This window comes from Rattus norvegicus, chromosome 8 (assembly GCF_036323735.1).
Source record: "Rattus norvegicus strain BN/NHsdMcwi chromosome 8, GRCr8, whole genome shotgun sequence".
NCBI lineage: Eukaryota > Metazoa > Chordata > Mammalia > Rodentia > Muridae > Rattus > Rattus norvegicus.
In genome coordinates this window covers 30,344,341-30,356,931 of record NC_086026.1, presented here as the reverse complement: position 1 = coordinate 30,356,931, position 12,591 = coordinate 30,344,341, and the positions used below count along the sequence as shown (strand labels likewise).

At 43.0% G+C, this 12,591-nt stretch overlaps 1 long non-coding RNA gene across 1 annotated transcript; it reads left to right on the top strand.

Moving 5' to 3' along the window:
* Window positions 1-207: 207 nt before the first annotated feature.
* Window positions 208-754, top strand: LOC134479969 (uncharacterized). The gene is made up of 2 exons (XR_010054042.1): window positions 208-448; window positions 613-754. It is a non-coding gene; the product is annotated as an uncharacterized LOC134479969 (long non-coding RNA).
* The last annotated feature ends 11,837 nt before the right edge of the window (window positions 755-12,591 follow it).

The following is a 12,591-nucleotide window of genomic DNA, read 5'->3' as shown; positions in this document are numbered from 1 at the left end:
CTGCAGTCGCTGTGCCAGAACAAGGCTGAATTTTCCAACACCCTGGCAGTTTCTCCCAACAGACCTTGTCAAGATTCCCTTTGCACAGTTCAGTCAAGCGGAACTATCTCCCTCTACTGGACTGGCCCTAGCACTGCATATTTAATTAGGCTTACACAGTGACGCTCTCCCTGCTGATTGTTTGGAACCTAGACTTGTCCCCTGGACATTGGCTGGGGCTTTAGATCTGTGGGGAGTCAGAATGCACCTCTCTGTAGCTAAATGAAGCTGCCGCTTAAGCCAAAAAGAAAATGAAGCCGTCAGGCGAACACTTTCATCATGGTGCAGCAGGCTTAAAGAGGCAGAATGGGAGAGTTCATTAAAGTGTTATTCATTAGTAGGAAATTCCAAGTGATAGGAGAGGCCAAAGGCACAATCTTCAGCGTCTCTGCTGTCGCACATCATAACTGTAAGCACAGATACGTCCTGGGGGCTTCAGCAAATACCTGGCGTCAGACTGTAGATTCTAGTGAAGCTACCCATTAAGCGGCTATAATTTCATCTAAAGCTATATTTTTAACACTGACTCAATATGTGTATTGATTCTCTTTCCATGTTGTTTCCCTGAACCAGGTCACTCCCAGTGGTCACAATGCCTGTCTCGATGTTCGTCTGGTTAGAATCCCAAAGGTCCTCAGATCCTGACTCTTTCAAAATGGTGTGAAACCGTGTCTGTTACCATAATACTTAAACACGAAAAATTTCATTTCCTTCATAATGTTGCATGGCTATCTTTCATCTTCTGAAATAGGGGGGTAACTCTGTTGGAACTGGAGCCGACTGGCCAAGTCTCATATTAAAACTCCAGAGGAGTTTTCTGTACGTCTCCAGAATATGAGCATGACAGGGATGGGAGCCAAGACCCTCTGCTCACTTTTGGCTCTGTCTCAATTCCCCGAGAAACTAGAGCAGGCACCGTTTCAACATTATGATGTAATCTGCACGTCAGTAAAGACAATAATTTGTGGCAGCCCAATATTCTGCGTATCTCACAGTGCCGGAAACGTCCATGCAAAAGCCTTGCCGACCACTGTGGGCAACCCCAGAGGAAGGAGTAACAGCGCTCTGATGAATCGCAGTGTTTCACTACATAAGGGAATTTTGGCTTCCTTTTAGCACAGTTTTTCACGAGCGTTGATGTCTCGAATTTGCCAGTGGTGTAATCTCTGCCTGAGTATAAACTCTCATAACTGTCCCTGTGTTTATAAAGACTCATAGCCAGAATAGAGTTCACTTTGAGTATTAAAAATTAGATTAGAACATTGACTTTTTGAATCATTTTATTGTCTTACTATTTGTCCAATTTTTTGTTTGAAAAGCATTGTCAAGCAAACCAAATGATCAAGGCAACTTAGGGATGTGGCATATGAACAGAATTGAGGAAAGAATTCAGTGAAATTCGTCTGTAATCGCATTAAATTTAAACCTTACTGCCCACTACAAATGCTACCTTTTAAAAAGCTCAGACATAATAGAAAATGGTTACAGAAGGAACCAAGTATGCTGGTCACCAAAGATAAAGGCAAACAGCTAGGTGGGAACTAGCTGTGGACCTGGGAAGTAAAATCACGGAAGGTCACCTTTCATCTGAGAGCCTGGAAGACTCATCCTTTGTCCATTGAAAGACAGTTTTGAAATGTTGCAAATGCCCCTTATCCTGCTTTTTTTTTTATCTTTATTAACTTGAGTATTATTTACATTTTGATTGTTATTCCCCTTCCTAGTTTCCAGGCCAATATCCCCCTAACTCCCCCCTCCCCTTCTAAATGGGCTTCCCCTCCCAATCCTCCCCCCCCTTACCACCCTCCCCGCAACAATCATTTTCACTAGGTGTTCAGTCTTGGCAGGACCAAGGGCTTCCCCTTCCACTGGTGCTCTTACTAGGCTATTCATTGCTACCTATGAGGTTGGAGTGAAGGGTCAGTCTATGTATAGTCTTTGGGTAGTGGCTTAGTCCCTGGAAGCTCTGATTGGTTGGCATTGTTGTTCCTATGGGGTCTCGAGCCCCTTCAAGCTCTTCCAGTTCTTTCTCTGAATCCTTCAACAGGGGTTCCGTTCTCAGTTCAATGGTTTGCTGCTGGCATTCGCCTCTGTGTTTGCTGTATTCTGGCTGTGTCTCTCAGGAGCGATCTACATCCGGCTCCTGTCGGCCTGCACTTCTTTGCTTCATCCATCTTGTCTAATTGGGCGGCTGTATATGTATGGGCCACATGTGGGGCAGGCTCTGAATGGGTGTTCCTTCTGCCTCTGTTTTAATCTTTGCCTCCCTATTCCCTGCCAAGGGTATTATTTTTCCCCTTTTAAAGAAGGAGTGAAGCATTCACATTTTGATCATCTGTCTTGAGTTTCATGTGTTCTGTGCATCTAGGGTAATTCAAGCATTTGGGCTAATAGCCACTTATCAATGAGTGCATACCATGTGTGTTTTTCTGTGGTTGGGTTACCTCACTCAGGATGATATTTTCCAGTTCCAACCATTTGCCTATGAATTTCATAAAGTCATTGTTTTTGATAGCTGAGTAATATTCCATTGTGTAGATGTACACATTTTCTGTATCCATTCCTCTGTTGAAGGGCATCTGGGTTCTTTCCAGCTTCTGGCTATTATAAATAAGGCTGCTATGAACATAGTGGAGCACGTGTCTTTTTTATATGTTGGGGCATCTTTTGGGTATATGCCCAAGAGAGGTATAGCTGGATCCTCAGGCAGTTCAATGTCCAATTTTCTGAGGAACCTCCAGACTGATTTCCAGAATGGTTGTTACCAGTCTGCAATCCCACCAACAATGGAGGAGTGTTCCTCTTTCTCCACATCCTCACCAGCATTTGCACTCACCTGAATCCCCAACCCCTGAGTTTTTGATCTTAGCCATTCTCACTGGTGTGAGGTGAAATCTCAGGGTGGTTTTGATTTGCATTTCCCTTATGACTAAAGATGTTGAACATTTCTTTAGGTGTTTCTCAGCCATTCGGCATTCCTCAGCTGTGAATTCTTTGTTTAGCTCTGAACCCCATTTTTTAATAGGGTTATTTGTTTCCCTGCGGTCTAACTTCTTGAGTTCTTTGTATATTTTGGATATAAGGCCTCTATCTGTTGTAGGATTGGTAAAGATCTTTTCCCAATCTGTTGGTTGCCGTTTTGTCCTAACCACAGTGTCCTTTGCCTTACAGAAGCTTTGCAGTTTTATGAGATCCCATTTGTCGATTCTTGATCTTAGAGCATAAGCCATTGGTGTTTTGTTTAGGAAATCCTGCTTTATTTTTAGATGACATTTGCACTTAAGTAATTCAAATTATAGCACATGTCCAGCAAACACCAAATCCTGACACCAGGGTGTTCACATTCTGCAATGGCCTCTTCCTTACTAACTCATGGGTGTAGACTCTCTTTTTCCCCATCAGAGAGCATGGCCCTGTCATTCAAAAACATGAGCTGAATAGGCCAATGGCTGTTCTCTTTTTCCATCCCCTTATGCCAGAGGACAGACTGGAAGTCCTTAATCTAATACTGCAAGGAATTAATACTGTATGATTCTACACATACCTACCTATATAGGTATCATACCAGGAGAAATTATCAAGAAATGTTGTGCCTAACTCATCTTTCTATTTTGTATGTGTGACCACTGTTCTACTTCTATATCATTTGGAACAGATCTTGTCCCATTGTTCTGAATTGATCTTTCACTCACCTCCGACTTGGTATGACAGTAGTGAAATGGCATTGAACTGTCCTAGAAGCTGACATTTTTACTGCATTTGTTAGCAACAGTATGAGAGTCAGCATTGGAGGATAATTAAACATTCAGAAGAGTGAGAAACAGAACCGACTTCTCAGCCTGGGTCCTTTTAACTTGTGTCTTAGCGATTGGACCCTACATTTATGGCTATTGATGAAAAATGTGTTTGTACTAATACTTTCTTCTTGTTGCTTTACTTAACACGAATGGAATATGAGTAGGCAAAACATATTTTACACTTCTATATGATTATTGGAAAAACGGAACTTATAATTGTGACTTTAAGTCAAAATTACTCAACTTAAAAAATACTTTCTAAAACTCAATGGAGTCAGATTTACTTATCTAATTATAGGTTAAATTATTCATTTAGTCTCACAGTTCATTTTTGGAAGTAGCAACCATAGGAAGTTACAAAATGGTACCCTGAGTTTGTCTGTTTTGTTTTTATTTGTTAGTTTGTTGAAGTAGTGGTGTCATATGTAGCCTAGGCTAGTCATCTTAGCTTAGGCTAGCCTCATCTTGCCATTTTCTTGCCACAGACTACTGAGTATGGGGACTGAATACTTGCACCTAGAAAAAAGTAAATTTGCAAATCAGTTTGTCTGCAAAAAATTCCTGGCTGATTGTCTAATATTGAATCAATAGCTGTTGTCAGGGTGAAGGTTATGCCGTTAGCAGCATCGATGATGGGACAGTCATATGAGTGGCCTTTGATGCTCCCATGAACTGCCCTTAAAAGAGTGAAAATCCAAAAGGCAGAAACTATTAAAATTAATGGTGCATCAACAAATTTGCTTTTGTATAACATATCACCTTAATTTCCAGAGCCACCTAAGCCTAGCCAAGCTTCAGTTGGACTCATGCTCAGATGCTTCGTTTCTAAATTATTCTTAATTGGTCAAATAAATTTGTAGCCAATGCTTGATGGCAACTGATGATATAGCTCCTTGGACATCCTCTAAGGTAATCTAACTTTTTTTGTTGTTGAAAGTATCTTTGTCAGTCAAAAACACAGACCACCTTGCAACCATATGGATAGGAATAACAGCAAGAAAAAAAGCTACAAACAGAGAGAGTCTCGTGAGGAGGGAGGAAGGAGCACCACCCCACTATGGAGTTGGAAGGAGGCATGGAGAACAGCAAGTTACAGAGAGGGCAACCTTCTCTCTCCAGGGAACCAACTGTCCCTGGAACAACAGAGCTGGAGCAGTTTCATCACTGCAGGTTTGGATAAACATGGCAACCAGCTTCCTTAGCTGTCATTGAGCACACTTTCCTTTCCTAGGAAATGTCTACATTATGATGCAAGGGCCATCATCACAATCTGTATTAAGAGTAACTGATAGAAATGACTTTGCATGCAAACCAAACCTTTCAAAGTCAGTTAGGGGCACAAAGACTTCCTGACCCACACATTTGAATATTCATTGGCTTCCCCTAATTATGTGTGTTATATGCTGACTTAATTAACAGCACATAAATTTAAAAGGGTAGTAGCCTGTGCTAGATCTTTGAGATGTATTATCTGATAATGTTGTTTCAAACTCATGACAAGCTGTTTTGGTACCTACATAATATGTCAAAGCAGTGGACCTGCCCTCCAAGTGTTCCCAGCATCCCTGACTCCCTACCTGTTAGAAGGTATGTCTGGGTGATATATACCCCACCTTCTACCCTGAACTTTCCAGCCCAGAGGCTGGGCTGCCTTCCCCCAGAGGCTCTTTCCTGTATAATCCAGATGTTTTGTTTACCTGCCTTGTGGCCTCTCTTTTGCTCCATTTGTACCTTTGGCCTCTTGTCTGCTGGACTCCTTCCCCTCTCTGTCTTCACTTCCCCATCTCCCACATGATTCAGGCAAGATCAGGACCACTCTGGCCTCTCCCAGATGTGTCTGCCTCTGGCTCTGCTCTTCCATATATCTATAAACTTTCTCCTCCACCATATCAAGGAGCAGTCATGTCCTTCCGTTTCCTTTTTACTTCTTTTCTCATTCAGTTAATAGGTCCATGGCATACAGGCTGTCATTATCTACATATTGAATGATAAAAAGCCACAGAGAGATTAAGTAAGCTCTCCAACAATGCTTAAGAGGTGAATGGCCAGTGTGGACTCCAGTTCCTTGGCTTGGCTTTAGAAGACTCACTATTAACTGTAGGGCCAGAGGGTCACTGACTGGGTAAAAAGTAACACTGTGAGTTCATGATATGCCATAAGAGAACTATCCTCCCATAGCTCTCTTAGAATGTCCCTCTATGAATAGTTTGGCCAAAGCCTCATCAAAGCTCATAGTCCTCATTTATTTTACCCTGGCACATCCACACTATGACTGACCATGAGACAGAGAACTCGAATTCCTCCCTTCCAGAAGTGCCATCCTTCCAATACCTACCAGAAAGTCATGAGCAAGCTGGCATCACTGGCTGCCTGTCTTCTCCATCAGTCTCCAGTTTCACAACGTTGAGTGCTGTGAATCTGTTGTGAATGAGTAAACCACTTTTTGCAACCCATGGCAACCAGACTTGCAGCATCTTTTACCACTCAGTCACACAAGAGATGTCCCTGGCCTCCTCCTCGCAGATAGTCCTTTATATCTCTCGAGCACTTCTTACTCTACTTCTGTATATCTAAGTTATCCACCCACAGTGTTTAAACAGTAATTAGATTCCTTAAGCAATTTGTACGTTCCCCGTCTGGATTTTGGACACTGTTATTCAATAAAGGTAGACAGGATGCTAAGAAACTGACAGTTGTTAAGCTTTAGTTTGCGTCAGGAATCCTAGGGGCCACCAATTAAGCTGGTAAGGGCAACTCAGCTAGTAAAATCCAACAGTGTTTGCACTTTTTAGGAGTCCAGTAGTTTCCATGATGGCAACAAAGATATTCAAGCAACTAACACTGTGTACAAATAATAAATTGTGATACAATGACTGAATTCAAATTAGTTTCTTTCCATATCTATGTTCTGGCATTGACGGCATGCTTCCTGCTAATGAGGACTCCTAATGGGGGCTTCATTAAGATGCAGAGTCTCATGAAGACGTTTGAACTAGGCCAGAGATTCTCTAGAGTTGACTGACTTTTAGGACAGAAGAGGATGCTGGTCTGTAGATATCACTCTGAATACCGTGCTCTCCTAAACGTTTGCTGTTTGTTTGTTTGTTGTTTGCTTGTTTGTTTGTTTGTTTGTTTTAAATCACAGATTAGGAAAGGGCCATCCTTAGGCCTCTGCCTCCAAATTTGCCACAAATCTTATGCTGTGGAGTGCAGACTTGATCAAAACATGCAAGTTCAATGTCTTTTCCCCAAGGGTGCTCCTAGAACCACCTGCAAAGAGCACCGTGGGATGTTGTCTCAGTGCCATATCCTGAGTGGCACTCCAGATCTACTGAACCAAACTCGTAGCAGGGGTGGAGGGGCAGAGAAACTTCATGAATGACCATCTCCCTGGGACCTTCTAAGGCACATTCAACTGTGAGACCAGACACAAGTAACCTTCCGACTAGATGGTAGGAAGGAAACTAATGATGAGGGAAGCAATTTGGAAAAGTCCCACAAAGGAGGCAAGAGGAAGTCTTTCTTGTGTAAGTGTCAAACATGAAATTAAAGCTGAAGGGCTGGGCCATAACACTTTAAAGTTTCGAGGAATGCAACTGACAAAGAATTGACAGGGGAAACCAAGGCTGAGATCTCAAGAAGGAGTCTATCTCTGTTCCTTGTAAGGAAAAAGTCACACAGCAATAAAATCTTGTCATATCTTACACGTAAGCCCTTTGCATGTTGCTTTGGCATCTGTAGACAAGGAAAGTTCATACTATGTAGCATGTCATCCTGTGTGTTAATCCTCATGATACAATCACTCTTAACACATTGGCTCAGAATATATGCAAATACAAAACGTGACTCACTCCTGCTTCTCAAGTGAGCATGCTCACTCCAGCCAGGTGTTACATCAGGCCAACTTCAGATCTCCATCTTCATGACTCCCTTTTGCACCGAGCTTCAGAGTTCCCAGATAGACCTTACATGAAGTGACTAAGATGCCCCCAACTCAAGCCACTGTGTCAGAATCTTGAAGATGGGGTGGAAATTGGCGTTTTGAAAATCAATACTTCAGTCAACCTATGGAACCATGTTTGGAACCATTCAACTAGATTAAGTAACAGAAAAATATCTTCTTACTACTCCACGGGACACCTGAAGGTGAAAGAGCAACAGGACTGGGACTTGTGACCCCTCTGAAGATCGTAATGGTGGTTAGCACAGCTTAGAGCCTCTGCTGCGTTCCAGATTTTTCACGAAGTAGGAACCTTTATAAGATTTTCTGTTATAGAACTTGTGGAAAGAAATCATCACTCAGAACCATGACAGTTTCATTAGCAACCTTTTAAGGTTAATGGACAAATTGAAATTTCTATAATTACAAGACACAGACAAAGTCAAAGAGGTTAGTGCAGGGTTAGATTCAAAACCTGCTCTTGGGGTGAACCTATATTAGGTTGGCTGCCTTGGCTGAGTCAGCAAACATCAGAGATGTTCAGAGCTCTCTTTAAACCACACAAACTTAGTTGAGATGGTAATATGAGCGAACAAATAACAGAGATAGGTGTTCTTTGTGTCTTAGTTGGAATCAAAGCTGAGTTTCCTCAGACAGTGGAAAGTGGAAACAAAATTTTGAGATTCCCTATACCTACAGGCAAGATGCAAGCCACTGAACCTGCAGGATTCCATCCTTCAGTTAGAAAGCATCGCCTTCCTTCTACATCAACAGTGAAGCCATCTAAACGATCGATGCGATTGAGGGGTTTCCAAAATGTTCCTAAGTAGCGCAATATCTTGAAGTCTAACATTTAAGCATGTAGAGACTCTTCTTTGAAAATTGTAATGCTTCTCTTGAGAACTCAGGCCCAATGACATGGCTGTGTCCTACCCTTGGTTGCCTGTTTTTACTAGAGGAAAAATAACAACATGCTGCCATAGGACAAAGGCTTCTGGGAGGAAGGGAGGGTTCATCAAGGGAAAAGGGATACAGGGAAGAGGGGGTTCCAAAGTCAAGTTCTGCTGGATTTACAGAAAACATGTACATTATGTGGGAGGTAGAAACTTATGGGATGATCAACGGGGTGGGGGGGTGTCCATGAAAAAGGAAAAACTGGAGCTTTGTTACCCAAAGGATTCTGTCACATTTACTCTCCTCAAAAGGAGGAGGAAGCACCTTGGTTAATGGGAGCCCATATTAGGACAGTGTTCTTTGAAGGATACAGTTGGTCTTCCTTAGACTGTGGGAAAATCGCCTGAACAGGATGAAATGTGATAGCCATGAGAAAGCAGCTGTGTCCTCTCCAGGAAAATAAAGTCTCGCTGATAAAAATTCTTTTTCCTCAGAAATGGCTCCCAGAAAGTCTACTTTTGACCCACAATCTGCCTAGTTGAAAGCACTCGATGGGGGTGGGGGTGGGGGTGTGGTCAGGAGGAGCTATTCACTTTCATGCTGCCTGAGATGCTCTTTTAAAGACTTTAGCTGTCAGTGGTCTACCACCTTCTGTAAGTCCCAGGTGGCTATAAACCCACAAATTTCTTCTCTAGTCAGATGGCCTAGAAAGATGGGCCTTAGAAATACGAAGGGACCAGAGCATTTGGAAATGAGAAACACTCATCAGGCACTTTTGGAGTTGGGTTAAGATGGGATGAATTCCATCAGTTCGTATGAAGTCATGGAGGCTCATCTGCCTCTTGCCACATGCAAGAAAATCTGTCTATTCTTTTGTCACAATTAGGCTGTTCTGTGGCCGCTATTGTGTATGGAATTTGCTGAGTTAGCTCATCCTCCTTTTATCTCCCGAATTACCTATATCCTTCCAGAATGACAGATGTAACACCCTGACCACACAGTCCCCTGCCCCAGGGCCTTCAGTTTCTCCTCTGAAGCTCTCCGACAGGCTCCCCTTCTCAAGCAGGGTGGCTCCCTTGGCCATATGTAGCTACAACACACAGACAGAATTCTTTTTATTTCCTCATTCTCCGCTTCACTCTTCTATACAAATCACCACCGCACACAGGCTCTGGAGAGTACAGTACTCCAATAAAGTGCTATTTCCCACCCGCAGAAAGCTTTATTGCCTTACAGCAAGCTGAAGTCCTGGCTCTGAGAATGGTGTCATTCAAATGCTATATGGTGTCGGATATAGTGGAGGAAAAATGTAAAGACTGCTTAGGAGGGAAGTGAGGAGCTCAATACTCACCCTACAAAGAAGAAACTGCATAGAGAACCTGGCCGGACTGTCTAAAGAGCCGCCACAAACCATGCCATCCTTGGGGTTAGAGGCAGGAGACTGGCTATAAAGGCCAGCTCTGTGCAGTTGCCGAGCCACAAAAGATAATAGCATCCCGGGAAGGACTACAGCGTGTATGGAAAGCTGCTTCCTGGGGTACCCATCCTTGCCTTCCTCCTGGACAGAGAGCTTGTTTAGGAAAGCTTGACAGTGGCTCCTGTAGTCATAACTGTTGAAAAAGAACACTGGGCCACGTCTCCTATCTCAGACTTCTGCCTTTTACAACGCTATATAAGCCATGTCCATAGACAAAGCTCCTTAGAATTTCGCTTTTCCTTATATCTGGACCTGAGCTAGTTGACAATGAAGCAATAATTACAAGCCTCGAGTGAACCTATCTCATCATCCTGACCAGAACAAACTGATGGGATGACTCATTTAACCATGTTGAGCCAGTAAATAGAAATTCTTCAGGGCAGGTATGACTTAGTAGGTTTGATAGACTTAAAAGAGACATGCATCACAACACCCTGGGGAAGCCATGAACATGTGTTACTCAGAACTGCTGAAATGCATTGCCTACCCCAAACCTTCCCACTGAGGCCCCTAGCCAGGGATACTCCCAACATTGGACACTCAGGTTGATTCAAAACCAGTGTGAGACTTGGTATGTGGCAGGTAAGTCAGGCTGAAGGACTCATCAGCTTCTCCATAGTGCTCTCTTATGCTTGCTTCACAACCCAGCATACTCCTGCCCTCTCCTGAACAAACAGCAGACCTCCTGGTAACCATCTCTGCTTTTCTTCCCCATGACTCTTCTTAAAATCTGTCTGCAGCTCTGTGCACTGCTATGTTGGAGTGTGTATAGAGCAGAGAACCTCAACTAATATGGATGAAAAGTGTCAGCATTTTTATTACTGAGACAAAACACCTGAAATAGCATCTTAGGTGGCAAAACATCCATTTCGTTTTGATTCTCATGTGATTTCAGCCAATTGTTGCCTGACTCTATCGCTGTGTACCTGGGCCACACAGACAATATGTGGGAGCAGAGCCACTCATTCACAAGTGCTGAAAAACAGAGCAGCAATAGCAAGGAAGGCCCTGCATCCGAGGACACAGCCCTGACAGGCACACCAGTGACCTGCTTTCCCCATCCAGGCTCCAGCTTTAACAGACCTTGGACACACAGATTCAATGGATTAATACGCTGATAAAGTAAAACAAATAAAAAAAACAACCAGGATCCAGTTATCTCCCAGAGATAACAACCAAGTTTTTATCACATGAGCTCTTCTGGAGGCATTTTATATCCAAACTATAACATGAAACAAGACACTAGAAAAATAATCTATAAACAAGCCATGACAGACTATCTAGGTAGACTACGTTCACTTGGCAAATACAATGGCTTTAAATGTTTCTGATAGCATCAAAGAAATGCACTGAGTAGGGGCCGATGTTATTCCAGTTAATGTGAAGACTGAGTTGCTTTTAGATGATTTGAGAGAGAGGTAAATCTCTAAAGATGTAGAGAACAGATCCAGACAGCAGTACCTACATTGTAAGTAAGTCCCAAGAAAAGCAATAAAGGAGATATGTTAGGATTAATCCCTGAGGAGATGAAAATGACATCTTCCCCAAGCCTCCAAGATTAAAGGTGCTGTATTCGTGCTTAAGATTCTGCAATCTAAGCAGCACAAGAAACAGTGGGAACTGAACATGTGCCGCTGTTACCTAAGGGATGTGAGATCCGTGGTCCTGGAAGACCTAGGCTACCCTGAGCTCCAGCTTGTCAGGTACGCTTTTTGTTAGCTTAGGCACAATTAGGAAACTTATCTCCAAACATTATCTATTAAATGACATAATATACAAGCTTTTTAAAATGACGTAAAACAGTCATCAAGTATAAGTTGTCAAGGGACAAAAAAGCACACAGTCTTCTTTGGTGTATTGTTGATCCAGATCAGTCAAATTATAGGCTACACTTTTATATTTTCTTTCAAAACCTGGGATATTATGATTTTAGAACAATGTTGAAAGTCAAGTCAGGACTATTAATGAGACCATGTTGCAGAAAAAGGAAGAGGAGGAGGAGGAGGAGGGAGAGGAGGAGGAAGAGGAGAGAGAGGTGGGGAGGAGTGTGTGTCAAGGGGTATCTTCTTAGCAAGCCTTCTGATAAGACTATACTGATCTATTACTAAAATATATGCTTTGAGGGCAGAGAGATGGCTTAGCAGTTAAAAATTGATTGCTGCTTTTCAAAGGGACCTGAGTTCAGCACTTGGCACTCATGTGGGTTGCTGGCACTGCGTTCTGCATCTCTGTTGGGGATCCAAATGCCTGCCTGCCCCTAGAGAAGACAGAGCAAAGGCCAGAAAGGAGAATCCATAGCCCGTGTTTCCCTTTGGTGCATCACAGGCCACTACATGCCCGACTGGAAGGGAAAAGCAGGATCTGGGATGATTGCTATGGTTTTTGGCCCTTAGGTGCTGCTGGTGCACTGACTGAAGAGGAAGTCAGGAGCAGGGTCTGAGGTC